This window comes from Elgaria multicarinata, chromosome 10, assembly GCF_023053635.1.
Source record: "Elgaria multicarinata webbii isolate HBS135686 ecotype San Diego chromosome 10, rElgMul1.1.pri, whole genome shotgun sequence".
NCBI classification, from domain to species: domain Eukaryota; kingdom Metazoa; phylum Chordata; class Lepidosauria; order Squamata; family Anguidae; genus Elgaria; species Elgaria multicarinata.
The window spans coordinates 18,452,596-18,479,823 of record NC_086180.1 but is presented as its reverse complement, the minus strand read 5'-3'; the positions used below and the strand labels follow the sequence as shown (position 1 = coordinate 18,479,823).

Below are 27,228 nucleotides of genomic sequence, written 5' to 3'. Positions count from 1 at the left end.
AGTATCACAGAGAATTTCACAAGCTGGACAAGATTTATTTTATTTATTATTGCATTTATATCCCGCCTTTTTCCTTCCAAGGAACCCAAGGCGGCGTACATAATCCTCCTCCTCTCCATTTTATCCTCACAACAACAATCCTGTGAGGTAGGTTGGGCTGAGAGTCTGTGACTGGCCCAAAGTCACCCAGTGGGTTTCCATGGCTGAGTGGGGACTAGAACCCGGATCTCCCAACTCAGTCCAACACTTTAGCCACTACACCACACTGGCTCTCATGATGATATCACATTTGGTTGGTGTGCTTGTAGGATTGGATGCATCAGTATAAAGAGAAAGAATAGTTCACACGAAAGAAAACCACTATGAGTGGTTATTAGTAATAATGGCTGCATTACCTCCAGTATTAGAGGCAGTATACCTCTGCATAACAGTTGCTGGGGAAGTGTGTGTGTGTGTGTGTGTGTGTGTGTGTGTGTGTGCTATTGCACTCATGTCCTGTTTAAGGACTTCCCACAGGCAGCTGGTTCGCCACTGTATGAACTAGATAGGCCTGATTCAGGGTAGCTCTTATGTTCTCTTCCACTATTGCACAACACTTTCACTCCCCAAACAGGAAAATATTCAGAATTCTTTCAGTGCATGCTAGCTGAGTTGCGAGAACAAGATCCAATTCTCAGAACAGAAAAACTTCATTTTCCAGCAGTTTAGAGCCACTCTACAAATTACTTTAAACAATTTTTTCTTTTTTACTCAAAAACAAGTGCAGAAGAGGGGGGGAGGGGGTTAACCCTCTACTGGCTACTGCACGTTTTGGCAATTTAAATTATATGCAGAGCCCCGATCTAGATTTGGAACACGGCAGGGGTCAAAGGGTTAAACCCACCCACCTCCAATGCTAGGGTCCCAATCCAGATTGGATGCCTTGCCCTTACTTTTGATTAAAAGAGGAGAAAAAGCAAGGTGTAGTTTGACCATTAAGCACAGATCTGGTATTCTTTAGTACAGGTTCAGTGCAACAAACACACAGTGAGAAAATAACTACCATTACTATTTAATAAGTGCACTGGAGACTAGGTACCCTGCTTTTGATGTGGCTGCAGCGTCACCTCCATAAATGATATTTGGAAGAGAGATCAGCTTTCTTCAGGCAATCTGATGAACAAACTAAAAAAACAAGTCCAGGACAGGGCCATGATCCCAACATCCCCATGCCCAACCCTCATTGCCTAACCACCACCACCCTCATTGTCCTTACCCCATGCATCTAGGTCAGAATGGAAGTTCTACTTACATTCAGCTGAACGCAAATAGAACATTTCAAACAAGTTCCCTGATGGTGTGCAGCATTCAATTGAACATCCAGACGTCCCAGGTCTCAACGTGGAAAATGAAGGGATGGAGGCCCTCATCCCTGACCCCACTTCTAGTTCTCACATGTTCTTCAAAACACCTGAAGAGGGCTACAGTTTGTAAGGAACTCTGGTAGTTCTTATCTAAATAGTGCTTCAAGGGGAGAAGAAAGATGGTGTGTTGGATATCATAGATGCTGAACCAATAGTGCAGGGGTCCCCAATGTGGTGCCCATGGGGACCTCCGACAGAGCCCATGAAACTCCTCCCTGCCCCCTTAAAAAAGAATTAGGGTTTTTTTTTAAGTATTTAAAAACTTGGTGGGAAATCTTGGGAAATCTTAGGTTGGTCTTACTTCTCTTTTTCTAAACTCTAACCTTGCTCTTTCTCTGCCTTCTACCCCTTTACCTTGCTACTTCCCCCTCCTTCCCAGCCTCTAACCTTGGCATTTCTCACACCACCCCATCTCTTTAACCCACTTTTCATTGCTCAGGCTCCCACAGCAGCCATTATGTGACTTGCTCATATCCACTATGGGTGCCATTTTGTTGTGGCACCTACAGCAGTTTCTCAAATTCCCAATTGGGTTCATGGGTCCAAAAAGATTGGGGACACCAACAACAGCCAGAAGAGTGAGTTGAAACACAACCCAGTCTAAACTGTCTACTCATGTTGCAGTCAATTGTAGATTTGTTTTGTTTGCTGTATACTGTGAATGCACAATAGTTAATAAAGCCTTTTTTCCAACCCCACCTTAAAAATGTTAACATTATTTGCAGAAGAAACCTGTTTAACTGATTCTGCTCTAGCTAATCTACAAAATAAAAAGCAGTATCAATAAAAAGGAAGCTACTCAAAATAAGAGGTGAATTTCAGAAATTCCATAAAACTTGTAAATAAATACACCAAACTGCTTATTAAGTCTAAACACCAAAACAGTGTCCTGCACACTTCTCTAAAGGCTAACAAAATTATTGTGACAGAAGATACTGCAGGTCCACAGTTTTATCTCCTCCTTTTTTTTCTTCTTTTTTTTGCCAGCCTGGAGTATTGGTGGTTATATGTTGCCTATTCCATTTTCATCTTTTATCCAACACGCTCTTAATAGATGACATATCCATTCGTTGACACAACCCTTTCTTGGTCTGCTTGAGAAGATAAAAGTAGCAACAGAACCAGGAAACACGTCTTTTCTGCTCTTCCACAAAAGTTGGGTGTGGCTGGGGGTGAGGAACACCTTCTTTCCAATCCCAACAACAGCTGTTTTCTTGCCAGTCTAGACAGCTCCCAAATCAGCCCATGCTCATGGAAGAGCGGAGGAAGGAGGAAATTTTGTACGTGCAAACAAGCACATGCTTGCATACAGAGGCACGCATGCCTCAGAAAGCAAATGTGCATGCATCCGGAGGTCAACAGAACGATGCTTGTACAATTGAGCCCTACAAAAATAAAGGAGGCGTCCCATTCCTCTTTTACACAGGAGCAAAGACAGTCACACTGTATCAGCAATAACAGCCCTATCCTCCTCTTATTTCCTTTGTACTACCTTAACAACTCCAGCAATCCACCACCAGGCTTTTATTTTGCAGATAAGTAGGAGCAGGAAGAAATTAAAACAGGCTTCTGTTGCAAAACACTTAGTGCAGTAAAATCTAACTTCACAGGACTTTCAATTGACTACTACTGTTTAAGTGTACATCTTTAACATATTAAACACAACAAATTCTTGTGGCACCTTAAATACTAACAAAGTTATTACGGCATAGGTTTGCGTGGACTACAGTCCAGTTCTTCAGATGCATGAAGTACCGTATTTCTTCAATTGTAAGACGCCATTGATTGTAAGACGCACACTAATTTCAGTACCACCAACAGAAAAAAAAGCTTTGATCCTAAGAATAATAACCACACCTGTGATTCTAAGACACACCCCGTTTTTAGAGATGTTTATATAGGGGGAAAAGTGTGTCTTAGAATCGAAGAAATTCGGTATTATCCTAAGTTGCAAATGTTTATATATGCACACACAGCTGAGGGTGGGAGGAACACAGATTGTAAACCCTGAAGTCAGAGGGATTTGAAATACAGGAAGCACAGACAGGCTGTGTTCAGACACACGACAGTCAATGGTGGGCTAATAATCAACTCAACAGTTTAGCTAGGGGTTCTGCCCACACAACATGATAATAATCAACCATGGTGGAGATTAGGATCAGTGTTTAGTTGACTATTAGTAAATGCTGAGTTGACTCACTCATCCCCTGCCCTCTCTCACCCCCTTCAGTCTTTCTGCAAGTATCCCATCAGCCATTACTGTCGAAAATTTATCCTGCTGGCTGGACAGCAGCTACCGCTTTGATCACTCTTGCCTTACAACTCTGCGACCAAGGAAATAAATAATCAACGGTGCCCTCCACACAACACGATAACTGACGGTGGTTCAAATAGCCAACTCTGCACAGCACTGGTTATTTACATTGGTTCTTTTGGACAGATAACCAACTGTTGGTTAAAAATCTCCCTCCACACAACAACACCACTGGTTATCTTGTGTGAACCCAGTCATTGATACTTACCTTAACAGTGGCCATTGACAAAATAGGTTTTGGGTGATAACACAGACACCCTTACACTGGTGAACTGATTAACACATATAGTGATACATATAGATATATCTCGGGGCCTGCATTTTAGTGGTAAGTGGGGCCAAAAGCAAAGGGGGTGCACCCAAAATACAAAAAAACCCAACATATTGTAGCTTAAAGCTCCCACTGCTCATAACTATTTTATTTATTTATTTATTTATTTATTTATTACATTTTTATACCGCCCAATAGCCGAAGCTCTCTGGGCGGTTCACAAGCTCTCTAGGCCTAAGGAGAGGCATTTCAACCTTTCAGAATGGGACGGGGGGGGGGAACTACACAAAAGAACCAAGAAACCACCAAATGATTGGCAGTTGGGGGGGAGAAAGAGTAGAACCATCTGAGGAATCCCAAAGGACCAGATTGGGGCCTCAGGAGGGCCGGATTAGGCCTCAAGGGCCAGACTGGAATGACAGGAAGGCCTGATTACGCCCCAAGGCCTGAGATTCTCCACCCCTGCCCTACCTGAACATAACACTCAGTCAAGACTTTGGACCAAATTAGATGTTCAACAGCAGGCTGATGTTTGAGAAGCCAGGCCACCCAAAGAGTAGTGTATAAGAACTCAGAGCTTAATGAGCAAAAAACCCACAGTCTGATTCACACAACCATTTTTTTAAAGTCACCATGAGGTAATTTCTTTCTTCAACATTTATAACTTATTATTAAAAAGAACCTCCTGTTTTGTAGCTACCATGTCTGGAAAACATTTTTCAGAATATGGCAAATTATCATATGGAGGTGATAAGCATAATGCCCTGCTAACATTGTAACTGTTAGGGCAAGTGTACATAAGAACATAAGAGGACCATGCTGGATGAGAGCAAGGATCCATCTAGTCCAGCACTCTGTTCACACAGTGACCAACCAGTGGTCAACCAGAAACCCACAAGCAGGACACGGCTGCAACAGCACCTTCCTGCCCATGTTCCCCAGCAACTGGTGTAAATAGGCTTACTGCATGGAGATAGCACATAGCCATCAGAACTAGCAGGCATTGGTAACCTCAACCGCAAAAATTGCTACACCAATCACCACAAGTTATTGTTTTCCAGGTTCACATACTATGAAAAAAAGAGTACAGAAAAGGTATTTGCTATAGTAACTTCCAAAATTATAGTGGGTTTTTTTGTATTTTATTTCTTCAAATGTGGACAATGTACTAGACGCCTTTCTGCACAGTAAGATAATGTACTTTATCCTTCGTACAGACCTGCACAATGTGTTACTCAAATGCAGTACACTAAGAAACATTTTGTTCTTTGCAGCTTGCCCTAAATGTAAAAAAACAAGCAATTATAAAGCACCTAGAAGGTTGTGACTTGTGAGGTGCTTAATATCCTCACTTTTTCCATATCAGGAAAGCAGCAAGGAACAAAATGATTATTAATGGACTTCATTCAGGTAACTAATCGTGCAGGTCTGTATAGAGGATAAAATGCATTGTATTATAGCTGCATTCAGCGTGGTGAGCACTAAAGTTGCACAATTCTGCCTCAGCATACTACTCCCAAAAGCCCCACTCTAGTGTCAACACTGCAACATCTCACCATCACACAAGGAGAGAGCGACAGGGAGAGAATCTATCATTGCTACCAGAAGATAGCAAACAGTAACTCCTCTGCCTTTTTTTTTTTAAAAAAAAATAAGGGCTGAATGAACCCTCCAGGTTTTTTTCTCTCCCTACAATCCCTCTTTTGCAACACAGCATGCATGTCCCAATCAATTCAGTCACCCATCTGGCAGCAACTGGCTTTCTAGCTTTTTGAGCAGCTATAAATATAGTGAAGATCAACATTCGTTTCCTGTCCGAAAGGCATCTGGGCTCCCACAGTTGTTTATACAAATGCAGTTTCCTGAGTGGGTAGCATTTCAGAAATTACAAGACTACCCTTGCATCAAATACATTCTGAAGTTTTATCCCAGCAGTTTTGTTTCCTCGTCTCATTTTCTATTTAGTTTTGCATGTTTCTGGTTTGCACTCAAGTTTGGTTCGTGCGCTGTGAATATCCCTCGCTGTATACAGAGAAATTCAAAGTCGGCACCAAAGGAACAAAGAAATATCAGTATTGAAAGGTTTAAATGAAAATGACACTTATGCAATTATGTTGGTTTGTATACATTCATGTTGTTTTTCACGTTGATACTATTTATTTATTTATTACATTTTTTATTTTATTTTTATGTTAAAGTATGTTAGTACTTTAATGTACTAACAGACATTAAAGAAGGGGTGGGTAATCTAATCCTAATCTGGGATCAGGGACCTAATCCAGCCCACGAAAATTTTCCATCTGGCCTGTGGAAGCTTGGGCTCCCCACTACAGGCCCCATTCACTCTCCTCCCCAAACCCCTCTCCTTGGCCTGAGGGCTAGGGAACTACGGGTTGTTAACCACTGACAATGCAGAGTTCACAAGCCAACAACAAACCATGAATTCTCTTCCTGGATTGGTTGTGGTTATCAAATCATAGTTAAACCATAGTGCAGGGTTCACACTATTATTATTATTATTATTATTATTATTATTATTATTATTATTATTATTTTATTTGTATTCCGCCTTTTGCCCAATACTGGGCCTCAAGGTATCTTTACAAAATTAAACCACGTACAGTTAAAACCTATAAATAGAAATATAAGGTAGAATTGTGTGTAGAACTGTGGGTTGTCATGTAGTGACAACTCACAATTCTATGGCAAGCCATTGTCAACCCATACTCTGGGTTGTTGTTACATGCGAATCTGGCTGATGCGTATCAATACTTTTCAGTACCTCTTGTTGTTTTCTTAAATGTAAGCAATGTAAGGGAAGTGCATACTATTGTCTTTAATTTTGTACAAGTATTCAAATTAAAAGATCCTACAGAGTATAACATTTAAATCATGTAACTTGTGCTTAAATTTCCCTCCTCAAATATTTCCAGTCCAATACTTGTGATGTATCGGGACAAAAATAATAATAATCATGGGGTACTTTTGTGTGTGTTTTTAGCTTTTGTGGATTTTTTTTAGCTTTGTTCTGTACTAAATACAAGTAAAATAAGCATACTAACTTACATCACTCTTAAAAAAAATTCCAAAGCAAACTGAACAATTTCCAATGCAAATTATCCTAGGCAAACTAATCTAATTTGCATTGGATAAACTGCATAATCTGTCCAAAAAAAATTCCTTATGCAAATTAGCCTAATTCAAAATGTCCTGGAAAACCCACATCTCTACCAGGGCTGAAGGGAGTTGCAGTCCATCAAGATCTGGCTGGCCAAAAGCTGTCCACCCCTGATTTATGAAGTATTTATCATCTCCATTCCACATTCAGGAGAACAATTATTATACTTATATCCCCCTCTTCTGATGGTCTTCCATCAGAAATGCTCCAGTGCAAGACACTCTTATTTTGACAATTTTGCTGGATCTTTCACATTTGAGCAGAGTCTTAAGTATCTTAGTCTGTGGCATGACCCAGAAATAAAACGTTAACCACAGTCTACAGACAGTTTTAGAGCAAGTATCCATTTCACTGCCCTACTTTATGTTCACAGATTAACAAGGTTTGCTATATAGTATGCATTTTCTCCCTATTCAAGTGGTTTCTTGGTGTGACTTCCTATTGAAATAGGAATTGTTCAATTAAACAGAGTGGGGAGTAGGTTCAGAAGAAAATATTTTTTCCCACCATCCTGGCCACAAACCTGAAATGCCACAGGTTAAAATGACATCGACACTGTTAGCAGAGCTGAAATGAATAATGCCAGAAACGTATGTTGCCCTGCTTCAGGCCCTGCAGGAACCACAGAAAGAGAACTCCCAGCAGCAGACTTTCAGCAGAAGAAACATCAACAATTTCTCAAGCGTTGCACAAAGGCTCTCTTGGCTGAAGACGAGCTTGTAAGCTGGCCAACTCAACCACACATCTATGCAATTAACTCCACAGAAGCCATTAGCCCACAAAAAGAATTGTAGCCCATACATAACGCCATCAAATATTTGTGTTCTAAAGGATGGGGGGGGGGGGGAACAGCATTTCTAGTAATATAAAGGTTTCCTGCCTGGTCTGATTCTTATTCAACGAACAAATGGGTATTTATAAGTCTGCTATCAAAGCCGATCTTCATGTTACTTTATCCACTCACCATCTGTTTCTGAATAAATCCAGTTCAAACAACACCATCAAATCATGCTATGGTCATGCTCCCCCTCTGTCCAGCCTCTTTGTGCTCCAATTCCTTTCCTCACTTCCTGGTTCGCACATAATGCTAATTCATGGCTTCTTTAACTCATATATAGGCAGGTCATAGGCAAGAGAGAATGTGCGGCCTCCCCCACACTCGTCACTTCCATTTTCACTCAGCTTTAATCAACAACTCCAGGAACCATGGGTTATGGTTGGATTAAACCTTGGGTTGTTTAACTGTGAACAACTCACACCAAACAACCAGTTGATTGATTTATGAAATTTCCTTGCAAATGAAAAAAGCAAGCACATAAAAAAACCCACAAAAAACCTTCAAGCTCAAAACAATTCAAATTATGGTTGCTCACATATTAGAGAGAGACATGAATTGTTTCCAAGATCAGGGGATCTCTAAATCCCATCAGCTACAAAGGAATTAAACCCTCATCACCCAGAGAGAGAGAGAGAGAGAGAGAGAGAGAGAGAGAGAGAGAGAGAGAGAAGCATCATTGGCATAATTCTTTCTGATGTGGAAAATGTCAAATACAGACATTATGTAAACAAGCTCAACCATGCAAGAGGTAGCAGTTATCCCTGAAAAAACAACCAAGTGGCAGACTGTGCTGGCCCTCTGCTATTACAGAATGTTAAATTTCCCAGGCAATGGAAACTGTCTCTTGATCAGCTGTCCCTCTTCCAGACATGTTAGACTGGAGGGTGCTGTTGCACTGTGTTCTGCTTGTGGAACTCCGGCTGACAGGTTGGCCACTGTGTGAACAGAGTGCTGGACTAGATAGACCCTCGGTCTAATCCACCATGACACTTCTTATATTCTTATGACTCCAACTCCTATCATCCTCAGCCACCACAGCCAACAGCCAGGTAGGGAAAGACCAATCTACATTATGCTCATCGTGCTTTCTCCTTCTACAGCTGTGAACTACAGTAGTTGAATTCCCGGCTTTCTCTGGCCCAGTTCAGACAACAGCTGAATTTTGAAAGTTTAACCATGGTTCAGGCTCATACAACAACCCCCCCCTCTTTTTAAAACAAACAAACAGTTGCCTCCAAACCAGAATCAGAAGCACTGTTCAAACAATGGTCTCTAATGGTGATTTACAAGTCATATTTCTCCAATTTGGACGTTGTGGCAAAGTATGGATTGCTTAAACTTACAGAGGAGGGTGGAAATAGGAAATGCAAGAAGAAAAAGAGGATGGAGCCTTCAAACACGAAGCCTGTTCATGACAGTCAAATCGTGATTTGGTCATTTCATCTGAGCTACCTAGTACATCCTCAGTTTAATGCAAGCTCAGTAACAGACCATATTGGACAAGCTAAACCCCCCTCCCACACACACACAATTCATAAATAACTGGAGTTTAACTGAGGCAATTTTCCAGTGACCACCAAGTTCCCTAAAAAACCTATGTATAATCTTACCTACACTCTTAAATACTACCTTAGGGATTGGAACTGGAAAATCCATTCATTCTGTAAATACATTCATTTTGATTATGCTTGTTTTCCTATGTAATTGGAGACACTGCTGTTTATTCAAGTTCCTAGAAATTTCACTTAGTTCTGTGAACATATCTGTGCAACTACCTCCCTTATTTCCTTGAAGTCCCTCCTCAGATTTCACCTTCGCCAAAAAGCCTTTGTATCATCTCTAGACCCTATAGGGTCCAAGAACATCTAGCGGGCCAAAAATCACAAGCATTATCCTGCCCATCTTTGCCAGCAACTGATGTATATAGGCTTATTGCCTCTGATACTGGAAGTAGCACCTAGGCAAAAAGATTAGTAGCCATTGATAGCCTTCTCCCGCAGGAATTTATCCATCCCCCTTTTAAAGCCATCCAAATTGGTGGCCATCACTTCATCTTGTGAACCGCCCAGAGAGCTCCGGCTATTGGGCGGTATAGAAATGTAATAAATAAATAAATAAATAAAATAGGGAAATCCACAGTTTAACTATGCGCTATGTCCTGAACCTCCCACCAATCAATTTTATGGGAAGACCCCCAGTTCTAGTATTATGTGAGAGGGAGAAAAATGTCTCCCCATCCGCATTCTCTACACCATGCATAATTTTGTACACCTCTATCATGTCTCCCTTTACCATCTTTGGTATCCCTTTACCCTCTCTGGTATCCAAAGTTTCAACCAGTTCATTAGACTCTCTAACAATGGAGATCAAAGTTATCTTAGGGATGCTCAAAAGCAGAGCTTGCATTCTCATCTATTATGGCATACAAACCTCTGAATTTGTCAGATACAGAATAAAATCTGGGCTGTACTATACATGATGTTCCTTTGAGCTTGGGGTTAAATGACATGACCATTCTGGATCTTGTCCAATTCAACCATTTGACACACAGCTTATTTACAGACCTTTTGCATCACAAGTGAACATTTCTCTTGGCTGTGTATTGAAAACCAGGAACAACAGCCCAACCGAGAAATATTTATACAGTTCCAAGAATGGATTGAACTGTCGTCTGTCAAGTTAAACATTAACATTTTGTTTGCCAAAGAGGAAAGAAGCTGGACTTAACGTAATCCATATACTATGATGCTTAAGTCTGAAAGACTTAGCAAAATGCTCAAATATATTCTTCAACATTTTTAGTTTTTTATCTCATTAGCAGAATTTCACAGAGAATTTGCAAAATCTCATTATAAAAATGTAATAGAGTTGAAAGCTATGAATGGTCTAGTACAAATCCTACCAGCTTGGTGATGATTTAGAAGGATTTATTTGGAAATCTGACTGCTAGATCAGATGTAGGCAACCTGGTGCCCTCCAGATGTTTTGGAATACAACTCCCATCAAGCCCAGAAAGCATGGCCAATGGCCAGGAATTTTGGGAATTGTAGTCCAAAACATCTGGAGCACCATGCTGCCTACTCCTATCCTAGACCTAACATTTAGCTATATAATACCTGCTATCTGTGCTGGGAATGGCAAATGAATGGCCAACGTGTTGCCCACAGGCATCAATGTACCTATAGACACTTGTTCTGGCACCGACCACACTCACTGCACGTCTTGATTTCTTAAATAATAATAATAACTGAATAATAATAATAACAACAACAACAACTGAGAGGCTGGAATGCTGCTAAATGAAGTGCTTCCATTCAGCACAATCTTTATTTGGGTTTGAAGAAATGGCTTTGCATTTTAGAGCTCAGCCCTCACCACTGCCTACTTTTCCTAAGGTCTTGGACAAGTTACTTTTCTTTCAGTCTCACCAGTTGCCTTCAGGGATATATCAATGTTTTGTGACCCAGATATGCCTACCATGGTAGCCATTTTATGAATGGGCAAGTCCCCCCCCATGGCAGCCATTTTGTGAGAGTTCCTACTCTCTTAAAACTCCAACATTTTCCACCAACCCCAAAAAGATGCAGACCCCTGATGGTTACAATTAGTTCTGCACATAACTTAGCTCTCACTGGACCATATAGCTCAGTAATAGAGCACAAGCCAAGCTTTGGTCCAATCTAGCTTTGGATTCTGTTAAAATAAACAGCTTTACCCAAGTTTCTTCCCTCAGAAAGAGATTTGGAAATACATTTCAGAAGATGCAGGAAAAGTATTTCCAAAACAAAATCCCACAATGAAGTAATCTCTCTCTATATTTTTAATTTTGTCAAGGTTAAAAGAAAAAAAAGTTCACCACATAAACTTTGAGGACCACCAAAAGCTTTCTAAATTATCACTTTTAAAAAAACAACTTGTACAACTAAAAGCATGTTTAGCTTTGCAGAACACTTTACAATGTTTTGCTTGCCCATACAAGAGCTCACCAGGCACTAGAAACCAACTTCAAGATACATCACAGAGAGATGGCTGCTAAGAGTATGGAAACAACATTGTCAGAAAAACGGACCCACCAAAGTAGACTGAAGAGAGGAGTTACACAAAATGATTTCTTTATAGCAGGGTTGCTGAACCCGTTTCAGCCCGGAGAACGAATTCATTTTCAGAGGTCTCGGGGACCACATTTCAGTGGTGGGTGGAGCCAAAGGCAAAATGAGCTGGACCAGAATACTAGCATATTGCAGTTTAAAGCTCTTTCTGCCAGTAAATAAACCTTAGAAGCGGTATTACAACCTTTTAGAATGAGGGACAATTGCACACCTGGAAAACAACCCCAAAGTCCATGGTAGGGGGGAAAGAAGAGGAAGATTGGGACTCCAAGAAGGGTGGATTTCGTAGAATCATAGAATAGTAGAGTTAGAAGGGGCCTAGAAGGCCATCAAGTCCAAGCCCCTGCTCAATGCAGGAATCCACATTAAAACATACCTGACAGATGGCTGTCCAGCTGCCTCTTGAATGCCTCCAGTGTGGGAGAGCCCACAATCTCCCTAGGTCACTGGTTCCATTGTTGTACTATTCTAACAGTCAGGAAGTTTGTTCTGATGGACACAGTACTCAAGATGAGGCCTAGCCAGTGCCGAATAGAGGGAAACTAGTACATCATGCGATTTGGAAGCTATGCTTCTATTAATGCAGCCCAAAATAGCATTTGCTTTTTTTGCAGCCATCTCACACTGTTGGCTCATATTCAGCTTGTGACCTACAACAATTCCAAGATCCTTCTCTCTTGTAGTACTGCTGAGCCAAGTATCCCCCACGTGGGCCCTGGGGCTGAAGGTCTTCACTCCTGCTTTATAGAAGCACATTTTCCTATCATTTCTTACATAAACAAGGGTTCTTCAAATCTATGCTTTTTGGCGGGATGGGATGTTATCAGCTATAATGAGAAACGGAGAATGGAAAACAACAAACAGCAGCAATAGTTACTTATGATAACCTCTGTTCACTGACAGCTACACAAATGTATTTTTCTCTCTTTTCCATGTATTTCACATGATAGCAGTAGTTCTTTTCGGTAAAAAGTCAAAACAATTTTTTAAAAACAGCTCTATGAGCTAGATCACACATTCCACAGGTAGGCAGAGCCAAAGGCAAAAAGAATAGGCCCCCCAAAAACCAGAATACAAGCTTATTTTAGCTTAAAGCTTTAACAGCCAGTAACTTAAAATTTTTAGAATTGGGGGGGAGGGGTGACAACCTGCACAGAAGCCAGGAAATGATCAAACAAATGGTGTTTCAGTCAAAGGAAGAATCACCTTCTGGGAAATCTTGGAAGGGCTGGATTGAGACAGATCTGATCTCGAGGCCTGAGCGTCTGGACCTGTTCTAGAATTTTAAAGGTAGCAGATGGAAATGCAGCCATGTACAGCATCCTGGTGGTAGCAGAAGGCAAAGCGAGAGCTGCATAATCTATATAAACAGTACGGAGGTGGGGGCATCTAAGTCAACTTAACAGTTTATTAGCATTCAAGAAAGCTATAAAGACTGATCTCTTCCAGCACACCTATCCAGTGGAATTTTAGGATGTTTTCAGGATGTTTTTAGGATGTTTTAACAATGTATATTATGTTTTAATTCAGTTTTATGTATTTTATATTTACTGTTGTTCCCCACCTCGATCAAAATGGAGAGGCGGGTAAGAAATATTATTATTATTATCATCATCATCATCATCATCATCAAGACTAACTGAAGATTCTGACTACAGGACTCAGAAGAACTTGAATGAGAGGAGAGATGCTGTAAGTGAACCTGTGACTCCATAGGGATTTGTCTACATGCTTAACCCTGAGCATTAAAAGTTTTATCAGGTATACAATCCCTGGCAAGTCTGGGTGCTTTATTCCAAACATGCACATAACACACCCTCAACAGAGCCTTTGTATTTAACCTTCAAAGCCTTTCACAATCTACTGCCTATGTGCTTCAGTATATTACAGAGTTGCTCCACCTAAGGACGCTATCCTCACCTGCCCTCTTTTACACACACACACACACACACACACACACACACACACACTGATGGACTCTTTCATGTACTTTCTTAGTTGGCTGTGAAGACTGAAGCTCAGACAGCACTTGCCAAATGCCTCTTCAAAACCTCTGCAATCCTATTATTAGCAGCATCGCCTGCAAGCCTAAGCACACTTTCAGTCTCACTGAATTCTGTGCCGCTGGTTTTCAAGCAAACCTCTTTAAAACCAGGCTGCAAAGTCAGAGACAAACTAGCTATTATTCCGGAGCATGGTCCTAAGGCATATATTGATGCAGTAACCTTGAAGTTAAGCAGATCTTGTTCTGGTCAGTATCTGGATGGAGGCCACCCACGAAGCCCACCGCCTTGAGTTTGGGGATGGAAAAAAGTGCAAGATATAAATATAATAGATACATAAAAATATATGTTCTGCTATCTCGCAGCAGTTCCTCCTGCCACTAAATTAGGTCAGTATCTCCCTGCACTTATTACCCAACTGCACTGATGGAAACACAAATTTGAAGAGACACAGTGGGCTGGCTTGCACGACACCACAGCCCATCACAGGTTAATTAACCCTCAAGAGGTTGTGGTGCCTGCAGGCTGCCAAGCCCTATCATCCCCAGCCAGCTTGTCAGTTAGGGATGGCGGGGTAGCGCTCCAACACATCAGGAAGGAACAAGGTCAGGGCTGGCTATACTAAACCAAAACAAAGGCCTAATCTACACCAAGCAGGATATTGCACTATGAAAGTGTTATATAAATGGCAGGAGCCACACTGAGCAGGATATAATGGTATGAAAGTGGTATATGGTATGTGTCAATGGGCCCAAACAGCTGTCAGTGCACTTCAATACCGCTATAAAGCAGTAGTGTGGCTCCTGCCTTTTATATGCCGCCTTCATAGTGCTATATCCTGCTTGGTGTAGATTAGGCCAGTGAGAGCAAAGCTCTGATGGGGAGCTTAAACACATATGTGGGCCCTATGATCCAACTTGTGACTGCTGCATTGGGAAGGTGGGGATAGGGAATAGTCAACCATTTGCCCCTGCACTGTTTTCCTGTTGAACGCCCTCCCCATCACATCCAGCTGCTGCTTGCCCCCAAAGCAAAGAGCAACTCTGGGAGCAAATTTCTTTTTGGGGGGCGGGGTGGTCAATTTCCAATGGGAATACAAGCCCAGGATTCAGAGACGTGCAGCATCACATTTAGTTTGAACCTCAGAGAGCATTCAAATTTGTTCTAGTTATCCTCTGATGAGATTAAGTCAACTGGCCAGATAAGGAGTTTTAGGAATTAAAAGGCATTGGGTGAGGCAGATTGCTCTCAGAGCACCTTTCTGCATTCCTAACCCTAACCCTAACCCTAACCCTTTCCTAACCCTAACCCTTTCCATCTAGTAAACATAAACATTTTATTTACGTCTAGCACAAACGCCTGCCTACATCTACTACAGCCTTTAGTAAAAACAGGAGGAGTGTCATCTTATGCACTGGATCTCGAGTACATCCCACTGAACTCCGGGTTTTTACTTCTCCCCAGCATGAAAAAAAAGGGAGGACAGTGATTTACCTGGGACAGGTAACAGAAAATAAGAGTATACCACTTTCCCAGGTCCAAACGTGCAATTTTATTCATAGTATCACACTAATGTAGCAATACGCAGCTGTGTCCTACAGTAAAAGACAGTTTCCAAGAAACACGCTGACTCAGAGACGGTGAGACCTCTTCCCCTCTTTGCACCAGTGGCAGTAGTCAGAGCTGGGGCACGTCAGAGGAAATGACAGCTGATGCTGCTGTTCTCCAGAAGTTCCATGAGATCATCTGGAAGCAAAGAGGTGGAACAGAGAGAGAGAGAGAGAGAGAGAGAGAGAGAGAGAGAGAGAGAGAGAGAGAGAGAGACCAACATGTGGGCTTGGAATGATAGATGTTACTGAACACATCTGGTGGATGAAAAGCTGACTGCTAGTGCTTGAGAACAGCAGGAGAGGCCAGACTCAGAATATTCTCTTGCAAAGAGAAGCTTTGCTCTTCCTAACTGCCCTGTCTTTGGGGCCTCTGCTATAACTTCCACAAGTGGGAAGCTGTAACTGACTGTGATCCATCTAAGCCTATTATCTAAATTTAGCCTGCTAAGTCTCCTCCTTCTTTTTCAAAACGGAACTGTTATCCGCTTAGCCTGTAGAAAACATTCGCCTCAAGTCCTGTAAACATTATTGATATAGCATGTCAGCACAAAAAGATACTTTGTGAGCCTCGGTTCAACTGCAGAACAATATTTGGCATCACATATCACAGACTGCGTAACTCATGCTCTAAACCACCTTGAGGAGGCTTCTGCCTGAAAGGCAGACAAGAACTGTTTTAAATAAAACAAATGAATAAGTAATACAGCGCTGTTGCCGGAGTCTATGACTGAGCAGGTGATCCACACAACGTGATCTCCTCAACGTGTTAATTTAGAAGCTACTCCCACTAAATTCAATGGGACTTCCGTCCTGATAAAGATGCTTAGGAGTTCAGCTGTAGGACAGAGCTATAAATTCTGTAGGTCACAAGGTAAAGTCGTTCCTGGACTCTACCACGCGGGACTGCACTTGTATTTTTGCAAGAAAACATTCCCCACATGTTGAAGAACAGAACGGCAGGCAGAGGGCTACATTGCAAAATTTCTCCCTGGCGTCCTGGTTTTCTACAAGGTGTGGGGTGTGTGGGTGGGTGAGTTTTAACAACAATTTGTGCCAAAGTTTGTTAACATAGACTGGGTATTATGATCATACCAGGCTGGTGCTTTATCAGCTGCATTGGCTTCCAGGCTGTTCCTGGACTCAACTCAAAGTGCTGCATTTGACCTTTAAAGCCCTTCATGGCTTGCGACCAAGCTATTTGTAGGGCCTCCATACGTGCCCAGGGGCTAACAAATCTCGGTTTGCCTAATTAGACAGCCTAATATTGTTCTTGCCATAACCCTATCCACAAGGAGGGGACAAAGCTTTCTGATATTACACTGAACTCAAGATTGAGCACAAATGTATGGGGTGGGACTCTTCCTTCCGCCGCAGCTGAAGAGACAGATGTGAGCTCATCCCCACTGCACTAAGCCTCAAGCACCCAGAAAGCATCAAGGAGTCTAATGGTTCTCCAAGATGCTTCGGGGTGCAGCACTAGAAGAGCTCTTGCCATTCTCCTATGCTTCTGAAACTAGCCTGGCTTCATAAAGAGTCCTCATATTTCTCCAGGCAAAGAAGAGGAGCAAGAGATCTCCTTAAGTTTGTGCTCTCACCAGAGTTGAACATGTTGTGGGCAGGTGCATTTGTAGATATGTGGATGTATCTGTCCATACACCAAGATCCTCATTGGAGACTCTTCTCCAGGCTTCCCCACCATTTGAAATATGGCAGGCGGTAACTAGGAAAAGGGCCTTCTCAGTGGTGGCACTAATTATTTATTATTTTATTTATTTATTACATTCCAATTATGGAATGTATTCTCCTGGGAGGCCCACCTAGCACCTACTCTAGTGCCAGACAGAAACCTTGTCATTGAAGCAAGCTTTGTAATCCCATTTGAGCCATTTATCCTTGGCTGGATTTGTTATGCGGCACCTATTGATTTTGTTGCTTTTAGTATGTTTCTGTACTGCTCCTTTTAATTTTCTGCTCATGGTTATGTATGTATTTTTAATTTGTTTTACATTACTTGTAAGCCACCTTGGGAATTTTATTGAAGGGCAAGGTATAGATCTCTCCAATAAACCATGGAAGTGACGTTTCCCTTTATTTATCAGCAAAGCTCATGACAAAGAGCACCGCATCAGTGGCAGGGCTCCTCCACCTCCTGCTTCAACTCTTGGCATGCCCTTCACTTGAGCGACCTCTCAAAGAAGAGTGTAAGCCAAATCTTTATGGAAAATGTCAGGAATGAATGATGTGCCTTCAGACCGTCTCTGCACGGAACTCAGGACTCTTCACCTTCTGTCATCATTCAGGTAACATGGAAAAGCTGGCTCATAATAAACAGTGTGCTACACAACACATTATGCTGCAGTACTCTGCTGCAGGGAATGCCAAGTTAATAGAAGACTCTTCCCCATTCTTCAAGCCTACAGTTATAAATGAGTGCTGTATGTTAATAGCACTCTTGAGAACTACTTCACTCTACTTCTTTTTGAGAACATATTTTACAGGTAGTAATGAGAGTCTATCCCAGTGCTATTAGCTAGCTGGATTCAATCGGAAGGGGAAAGCTTGGGGGGGGGGGGTGGCATGTAAGGAGCCATCTGCATTCATTAAATCTATGCTTCCCTCTTCTTTATATTGAGTCTTACATTCATCCAGGCAGGTGTTCCCCACCACCAACCCCTTTTAGCAGCTCCAAAAAAAAATAATCTCCATATGTGAACAATAGAAAGGAAGCAACATCCAAGAAGCTGAAAGCATTCTGAAGAGAGCGCTTGCCGCTTTTATTCAATAAAACGTTTTGCAGTGTATTACCTCTTCCATCCCGAATGCGCAGAAGCGGGCAATGAAACAACCACAATTATGTTCCCATTTTACAGCTGTGAAGCTGAAGCTGGAAAAGGTTGGTCACTCCAAAAGCCAGCAAATGAGTATAAGTGTTGTAGCTGGAATCCCTCCGTTCACGATTATGCTCTTGGACTAGCAGGGGGAAACATTACCAATGTTCTGAAGACAGCAACAAAACTAGTAGAGTGTGGGGTATTTTGCTATAGCAGAGAGGGCAATTGGCTCCCTTCCCCAACCTGGCAGTTTCCAGATGTATTGAACCACAACTCCCATCATCCCCAGCCAGCATGTTACCTGGGGTGATGGGGTTTGTAGTCCAATGCATCTGCAGGTTGGAAAAAGCTCCAACAGGCCCACCTGTTCACAGTCTGTTAACACTAGAAGACACCTTCAACAAGGGAAGGTCCTCAGATTATGTCAACATCATTTCAAAAGAAAATTCACCCTTTCATAATTTAGAAACAGAATCAAGTTAGGGAGTAATTGTCTTGGGCTGCAAGCTGATCCAGAGAAGGCCCATCAAGCAGGATATACAATGTGTGGATTTTCAACAGCCACGCAGGGTTACCTACAAGGATGAATACCATCTTTGCAATAGTATACACATGTAGCAGAATTACACATCACAGCTTGTACCACTTCATATGTAGGTAGAGAGGAATCATCTCTCACATTGTTTAATAATAATAATAATAATAATAATAATAATAATAACAACAACAACAACAACAACATTTATCTGTCGCCTTATAGCCCAAAATCTCAGGGCAGCATACACAATAAAAGCAAAAACAATACAATCACTAATAAAACACATCAAAAACTATTACTTTAAAAGAAACAAAAACCAGCATTTAAATGAGATAAATAACTGAAAATGAAGACGATTTTAAAATGCAGCAGTACACATATTAAAAATAAAGCAGTATTTTGTGGGAGAATCTATTTCAACATTCTCCCACAAAAATATTCTAAGTACATCTGAAACTTAACATTTTCTCTCCTCAGGGAGGGAGTTTAAGCATAGAATCCCCATAGTACATTCTGACCGGTGTGTGTATGTGTGCGCGCGCATGCAGGGGAGATGCATCATATGATGTGTGTGAGCTCTTGTATAAAATGCTACAAGAATGATATGCTGTATAGGTATCACGTGCATCCCCTAGGCATTTGTCAGCTGATGCTATCTAGAAGGTAAACGTGCCATCTAACAAGCCCATGAAGGTCCCAGCTGCTTATCTTGACGGAGAGATTACTCACCATCTCCCTAACACTCCCTGCTCAATGCGACCAAGCCTCCTATAAAAACAGAGCCACTGGGGAGTGACAGAAGTTCTCTAGAACACATTTTTAGTTTATGCAGGGGCAAAGTGAGGTCCAACAACCCTCTCAGTCAACCATGTGTGTACCCTGGTGTACCCCACGGAGAGGTTGCATAGTAGACCTCAATGTGGAAAGTCCTCTCTAAAGCTAACAAAATTGAGAAGTTACCTGTCTTAGGCCTAGGCCAGGAGTGCACAAGGGTCACAAGTGAAGCTGACGGGGGTGGGGGGATCAGGGGCTGTACATGAACACATAAGTGATCCCTCCTTCCTCACTGCTTGCAATCCTGACAGAGGTCACTCATTTTTCACTGCTGCTACCAGTAACGGAAGAGCAACCTGCATCAGCATCGCTGGAAGACAGAAGACTTGCAATCTGTTCTGGCGGATGTGGTGGCAGTGGCTACATCTACAATATTACAACTGTTGGGAAGTTGGGGCTGGGGAGTGGGGATTCAGTGGTGGGACTGATGGCTCCTTAGGAACCACAATTAAGGCCTGGGGGCTGGGAGTGAGTAGTCAACACCAGGCTTAGGCTATGACAGTGAAATCACTGCAGTAGTCCAAAAACTTACACCAGGATGATGACAATAACCCTATTACCATGTTAATTTGGGGTGGGTGGGTGCCCCTCCCCGCATGGACCTATATGGCTACCTACAATTTTTGGGTCATAATCTAATTTTTGTAGTGAGTCCCAAGGCTCTTAGGGGGTGGGCATACTGGAGGAACCCAAGCAATGCAACGTCTACCCAGCCCAGTTCTCACCGCAAAACCGGTTAAGCAAAATGTTCTCAGCTGGAGACAGTAGTCTATTAAATAAAACCCTAGCGATACTTGAAAGGCAATGTGCAGACACAACTAAAGTGAAATGAAATAGCACACAAACAGAAGACTCCACGCCATAGTATTTCTGCCTGCATTACCAGAAGCTGCAGTGGAAGGCCATCATCTTCTCCAAGCTGTTACCCGCTTCAGTGACTCAAAGGCAACTGACTGGAGCACTGGTGCCAATCAGTGTGGACAATACTGGGTTAACTGGATAAGTGTGAGTTCTAAGGCAGCTTTCTGTGTTCTATGCATGTTCTAGAAGACAAGGCGGGGAACCATTCCCAGGTTGGCAGATTTCCAATCTGGGAAAAGTCTCAAGGGCCACCTTCCATCTGTGGGCATAGCCAAAATGTGATTACCGATTTAAAGCCTACTCAGAAGCAAGCAAGATTTGGCTTCTGCATGTCTACCCAGACGTAAACAGGGCTGAATTGCTCAGCAACAGTTTCAAACAGCATCCCAAATAGGAGGATCCTGCATGTCTACTCAGAAATGAGTATAAGCACGTCACTAACAAGTAAGCAGGACACGCATCGGAAGTGAACAGGACTGAATCACTCAGCAGTGTCCTCCCCATGCCCCTCTTACTTGCTGATCCATGTTTCCCATCCACGTTCCAGAATGTGCAAACCATACAATATGACAACACTACGCTCTGGAAAAAGTGGCCACAGGCTAAAGGAATGAACCCATGGGAAAGTTTTGACATGGCTCGTTAGTATTAATCTTTTGAAGCAGCATAAAATAAAAGAGAAACAACTTATTCCCAATATTAGGAGTCAAATGAATGCCATTCCACCAGCCCCACTGAAAGAACTAATTGATTTTTTCCTCATCCCTCCCCATTCTTTTTTCCTTGTTTGTCACAACTTTTTAGATGGTAAACCTGTAGGTAGTGAGTGTCGTTTTCTACTGATTATTTGTAAGCTGCTCTGGATAACTTTTCATCTGAGAAATGGAATAAAAGTATTCTAAAATAAATATCACTTGGCTGATGACCGCAACACCCTCTTTAATAGGTGACCAACCATGAGCCACTTGGCGACACAACTGGCCCTGCCCAGGTGGTTGTGTCCAACACTCACAGCGCCCAGACCAACACCCAGAAGCTCTCACAGGACTGCACATGAAGGGGACTAAGAAATCGAGTGGGCAGGGGGAAATAACCCCACAAGACCAAAGTTTATTGGATGAGAAAACTGGGCCATCCAGCTTTTTGCAAGAGGAGAGTACCCTGGCAATATGGCCAGTGATCATCTAACATGAGATATCCCAGTGGGAGGTGGTTCTTGCTGCACACAGCTATTGCACATGGCCGGCTAGCTGAACTCTGCCCACTTCTGATCCATTCTTTTGATCCATTCTAAAAAAAAAAAATTGCAGCGCGGCTCAATGACCTGAACTCAGCAACTACCACAAACATCCTCAGCGGAATTGATCTGCCAAGGTGCTGCTGACTTGGTCCTGGAACTCTCCTCAACTTAAGCAAGAACAGCAGTTTTTCATTTTAGAGGTTATTTGCATCGTCTGCTTGGCCCAAAGGGTTGAAGAAAAGGGGGTGGGGGGGCGAAGGAAAGCAACACACCAATCTTTGAATTGGGAAATTTTGCAGTGATCAACAGCCACAGCTCCACACCAAGGTTCATGCCTACACTTGCAAGTTGACCCATCAGACCTGGGAACATTTCTTACAAACTTCAAATTGAGGGGAAGGGGTTGTGGTTATTCAAGAGAAAAGCACTCTGTGCAAGCACAAAGGCATCCTCTCCATTACACATGCTCTAGGCACTGAGAACTGCATCTGAAAGTAAAGGTGATGCATCTGTGGATCAAGTTAAGCTCTAAGTCAGCTTTCCCTAGTGCTCTCCAGAAATGTTCGACTGCAACTCCCTGTCATTGGCCATGTTGGCTGGGGATGCTGGGAACTGAAGTCCAACATATCTGGAGGGTGGGGAAGGATTCTCTAAGCATCCCAATTACAGTGGTGTTATTCTGATTAAAGGTTTGCACTGTGGCCAACAAAAGGAGACATACCTCTACTATAAATATATAGCAGCCTTATATCATCATCATCATCATCACCACATCTAAAAACAAATTGGAGCAATCAACCAAACCGCAAAAATAAATCTGGGACAGATCATCACGTGGTGCTAAATGTCTTGGGAAAGAGAAGTCTTAACCTGGAACTAAAAAGATAGCAATGTTGGTGCCAGGCAGGCCTCATTGGGGAGATCATTCCATAATTGGGGGCCACCACTGAGAAGGACACGGAATAACGGGCTCAAGTTAAAGGAAGCCAGATTCCGGCTGGACATCAGGAAAAACTTCCTGACTGTTAGAGCAGTGCGACAATGGAATCAGCTACCTAGGGAGGTTGTGGGCTCTCCCACACTAGAGGCATTCAAGAGGCAGCTGGACAACCATCTGTCAGGGATGCTTTAGGGTGGATTCCTGCATTGAGCAGGGGGTTGGACTCGATGGCCTTGTAGGCCCCTTCCAACTCTGCTATTCTATGATTCTATGATTCTATGATAAGGCCCTCTCCCCTGTTGCTGTTTTCTAAGCCTCCATCAGAGTAGGCACCTTGAGGAGGACCTCAAATGTTGAGTGAAGTGTACAGGTATGATTATCAAGGAAACCTGGGAACTGTAGTTTGGCAACTGTGCTGTAGTTTGGCAACTGTGCTGAGCATGCTCTATGAGAGATCACTAGCGCTTGCCCCCATCTCACAACTACTGTTCCCAGAGTTCCTTGTGGGGGAGTGGGGAGAAAGAGAGTGAATAATTGTTGAATCGCTTAAGTGTTTACAACATACCCAGTGTGGCAGAGCTATCCAGCCACGCTCCATTTCCTTGAAAAAGATGCCTTTGTATGGAATTTTAATTGTGCATTCCCCACCCTTGTTTTAAGTTGCCATGGAAACTTGGTAGAAGGTTAACTAATACTTGTGGAAAGTAAGGAAGACAGGGACACACACTTTTATTGTCCTCTTATAACTATAAATTCCTAATGCGGCATTGCACCAGGGCTAAGGGCCGAAGGCAAACCTAGGGCGAAGGGTTTCTTGAAAGACTCACACATGCCCATTCCAGTTCAGGCCTGCTTTGAACTCTGCTCTCATGAAGTGTGCTAGTGTCAGAGCTACAACTCCTGCTTTTGCACCAATACTGGAGTTTCCCCCAAGCACTGACATAGGAGGACGGTGAGTAACAGGCACAACTTCGCTCCATTTTAAAAAAAAAAAAAGAGGGGGGAACACAACTGATTCAGCTTTCTGGAAATTTTCTAGCCATTGCAAATAATTTAAAGATACTCAATTCAGCTTAACATTTTCTTCACCATTTGCATTCACATCATCTTCAGTGGATAGCATAAATTATTTGTTTTTATGATGCCTTGCAAATGAACAGAAAATGATACTTCTAAATTATGCTTTTAGGCATGAAAATGTTTCACCTGTGATTAAAAAAAGAGAGTTTGGGGCTAAGATGGGTTGGGATATTACTTTTGGGAAATAATGCCCATCACATTGCAAACTGTGACCCTCTCCCTTTACCAGAATCACTTTAAATATCAATATTTCTATTTTAATACCAAGTATTTCTCAGTTGCTATCTATTGGAACCCAGATTTCTAAGACTTTTGGACACTGATTAATTTTATTCAGCTATCACCAAAGTAATGAAGGTGAGGATTAAGAAAACAACAACAGCTCAGAATATACACCATTATAAGAACAATATAGTCCCATGCAAACATATTGGTGGGAAATCCTGGGTTAATTTACCAACAATTTGCTGTGGCATGTGCCAGGCACACTCCACAGCCTTTTTGAATGCTCAACCTTCAATGACCTGTTGGGGGTTGCTACATGATGTCCAAACCTGGACACTATAGGTTGATCTTAGGTTAAACAACCTACAGTTAATCTAACTACTAATTGCAGACACAGTGACTAATCCAGATCTTAAAAGCCCCACACACTAAGGTTCCAATCGGGCTTAGTTCCCCTGCAACTACTCTAGAGTAAAAATGAAGGAGGGGGAATGTAGCTGCTACACACAAATTTAAAGTATTGCCTGTTTTACCCCCCTGCCCCCAATATCATTTTTGAAAGCAGGCTTTTGTAGAGAGTGACTTGTGACCAGGAGGGGAACTTTTGTAAAATGGTAGGCATAATGAGGTGGTAAAAGTGTGGATTTTACCACTACAGATAGAGGATGTCATATATATGTTTAAGTGCTCCTGTATTTTCTTTTTAAAAAATCGTGTAAGTAGAAAACTAGCACAATAGGGAGAAAGCAATTAGAGAGCTGGGATCAAGGCTGGTGCAAGACTCAAGAGAGCCTTCTGCACAGTGCCTTGCCACCGGCACCCATGACCACTGCAGCCCCAAAGTCACTAGTCACTTCCCTCTCCCCAAATGTGCTGGAGGCAGCGCTTGGGCATGGTGGCCACTATATTATATCTACAAAAATGCACCGCCTGACATCCATGTTGGGAATTGCATTGTGGGAAATGTCACATGGTGGCCTCCTGGTGCTGACTTGAAGCAGAGAGGCCGCTCGGCAACCATCCTAGAAATGCCACTGAGCAAGTCTGAGGAAAGGGGCTGAGAAATTGGGGGATGCAGGGCCACGGGGGGGGGGGGGCAAGTGGAGAAAGCAGCAATGCCAGTTGGAGGCCTAAGCCTGATGGTGAAACCATGCCGAGGGCCCATTCAATATTGGTGGCTGAACCTGAACCCAGCTGAGTTATTGCTTCCTCCTTAGAGTGCTAGTTTTCCACTGATAGGGAACATGTAAAACTATCTCATCCCCCATCTGCAGTCTGGAACACTACAACCTACAGCCCACCACCTTGTTAGGTTGTACATGTAAACCAGGCTGAAGTAAGCTGATGGTGTTTCCCCACTACACCATCAGTGTACCACCATCGACTGTTATAGGTACACATGGCCATGCAGGCACGTGTATTCTTTGTGATCAAGTAGATTTTGTGGGTTCATTTAATGTGCGAGGCTGCCTGAAATGCGTTCTGATCAACATAAATATATGGATCCCAACATTCACAGCATCATGAGAACAGCAGAGAGCTGCTTACATAGGTAACTATGCACACATTTACTCGGAAGCAAATCGCATGAGATGCAACAGGAGTTACTCCCAGGTAAGTATGCACAGAATAGCAGTGCAATCTTATGCACATTTACTCAGCCATGAGTCCCATTGAGGTCAATGGGTAGGTATGATTACCTAATCTTTAAGTCAGATTAGACAGTGCCTCTTTGGGGGAAGGTAATGTTGGGTGCCTCAAAACAAATGCTTGGCAAGGTCACAATTAACCCTATGAATGAGGCTGCACACAGAACCCAATCCTACAAGGGAATCTGCATATGATATCCATATACAGATCAACTTCGCTGAATGAAGTCAATGTTATTTATGATGCTCATGGGGAAAAACAGGCAGCACGCAAAGTACATAGTTATTTCTTTACTAGAATGCATCAGATTGGTAGTTTTTCCTCTAGGTAAGGATCAGTGTGACCCCATGCTTCTCTGTCTCTGTCTCTGTCTCTCTCTGCCCCCCTCCCAGCTCTGCTGCCAAGCTCTCCTTCCCCCATCACCTGCAGGGAAAAGAGAAGGAAGAGTCTGGCCTGAATTACATAAATGGCCTCTCCTACTCACAAAGCAATTTGGCTCCTGGATACCTGTCACTGGACAATCTGTACCGCCACAAAGGGGCTGCTGTCAAGATTTTGTGTATTTGACTGTTCTTAATAAACACCACTGAAAATATACGCCTGCAGATCCATAATATTCTCCTCCTTGCCGGGTGTGTGTTTTCGTTTTGTTCTTAATTGCCACACGGAAAAACATTTTCTTTCTCCACAAAGAACAGAATTTATTTGCAAAGGAGAAATGGCACATACTGCTGCCCCTCCAATAACACACAGGTACAAATCAGGGCCAAGTGCTATTGTGTTACCTCCTATAATGACACAAATAAAGCTAGCTGGGATTCTCTGTTGTTCTCCACCGTATCCCCAAACTCTCCAAACCCACACTGTGCAGCGTATGCTTAAAGGCAAAAGTTAAGGTCGGCACTTTTATGAACTGCAGAGCATTCTAGAAGATGAAGAAAGATGGCCAGCAAATTATAACCTAAACGTAAGTTATAAGCATACGCTTAGGACGAACACAGAAATGGAGCTTTGTTACTTACAAAACGATGGCATGGCCAACTAAACTTAACCTCCCAAGATATCCATCCCTACTTGGCTTTATTACCAATATTTTCTCCATCATATATCATCCTTCGGTACACAAAGAAAGTTGCACTTATCCCGAACAAGAGTACAGCAACCATTTATTAACCAAATCCAAACAGGGGTGACCAGACATTTTTTACCCAAGATGCCACTGTCCATATCACCAGTTCCTGGTTTCCAACTGGAGAATACAGGAATCTACATGACTATTAGCCCTGCCAGACTTCATCTTGAA

The 27,228-nt window shown here is 42.5% G+C and overlaps 1 protein-coding gene across 4 annotated transcripts in view; it reads right to left on the bottom strand.

Annotated features, from left to right (window-relative positions):
* Nucleotides 1-27,228, bottom strand: part of AFF1 (ALF transcription elongation factor 1) — a 174,605-nt gene that overhangs the window by 127,444 nt on the left and 19,933 nt on the right. The window lies entirely within an intron of this gene.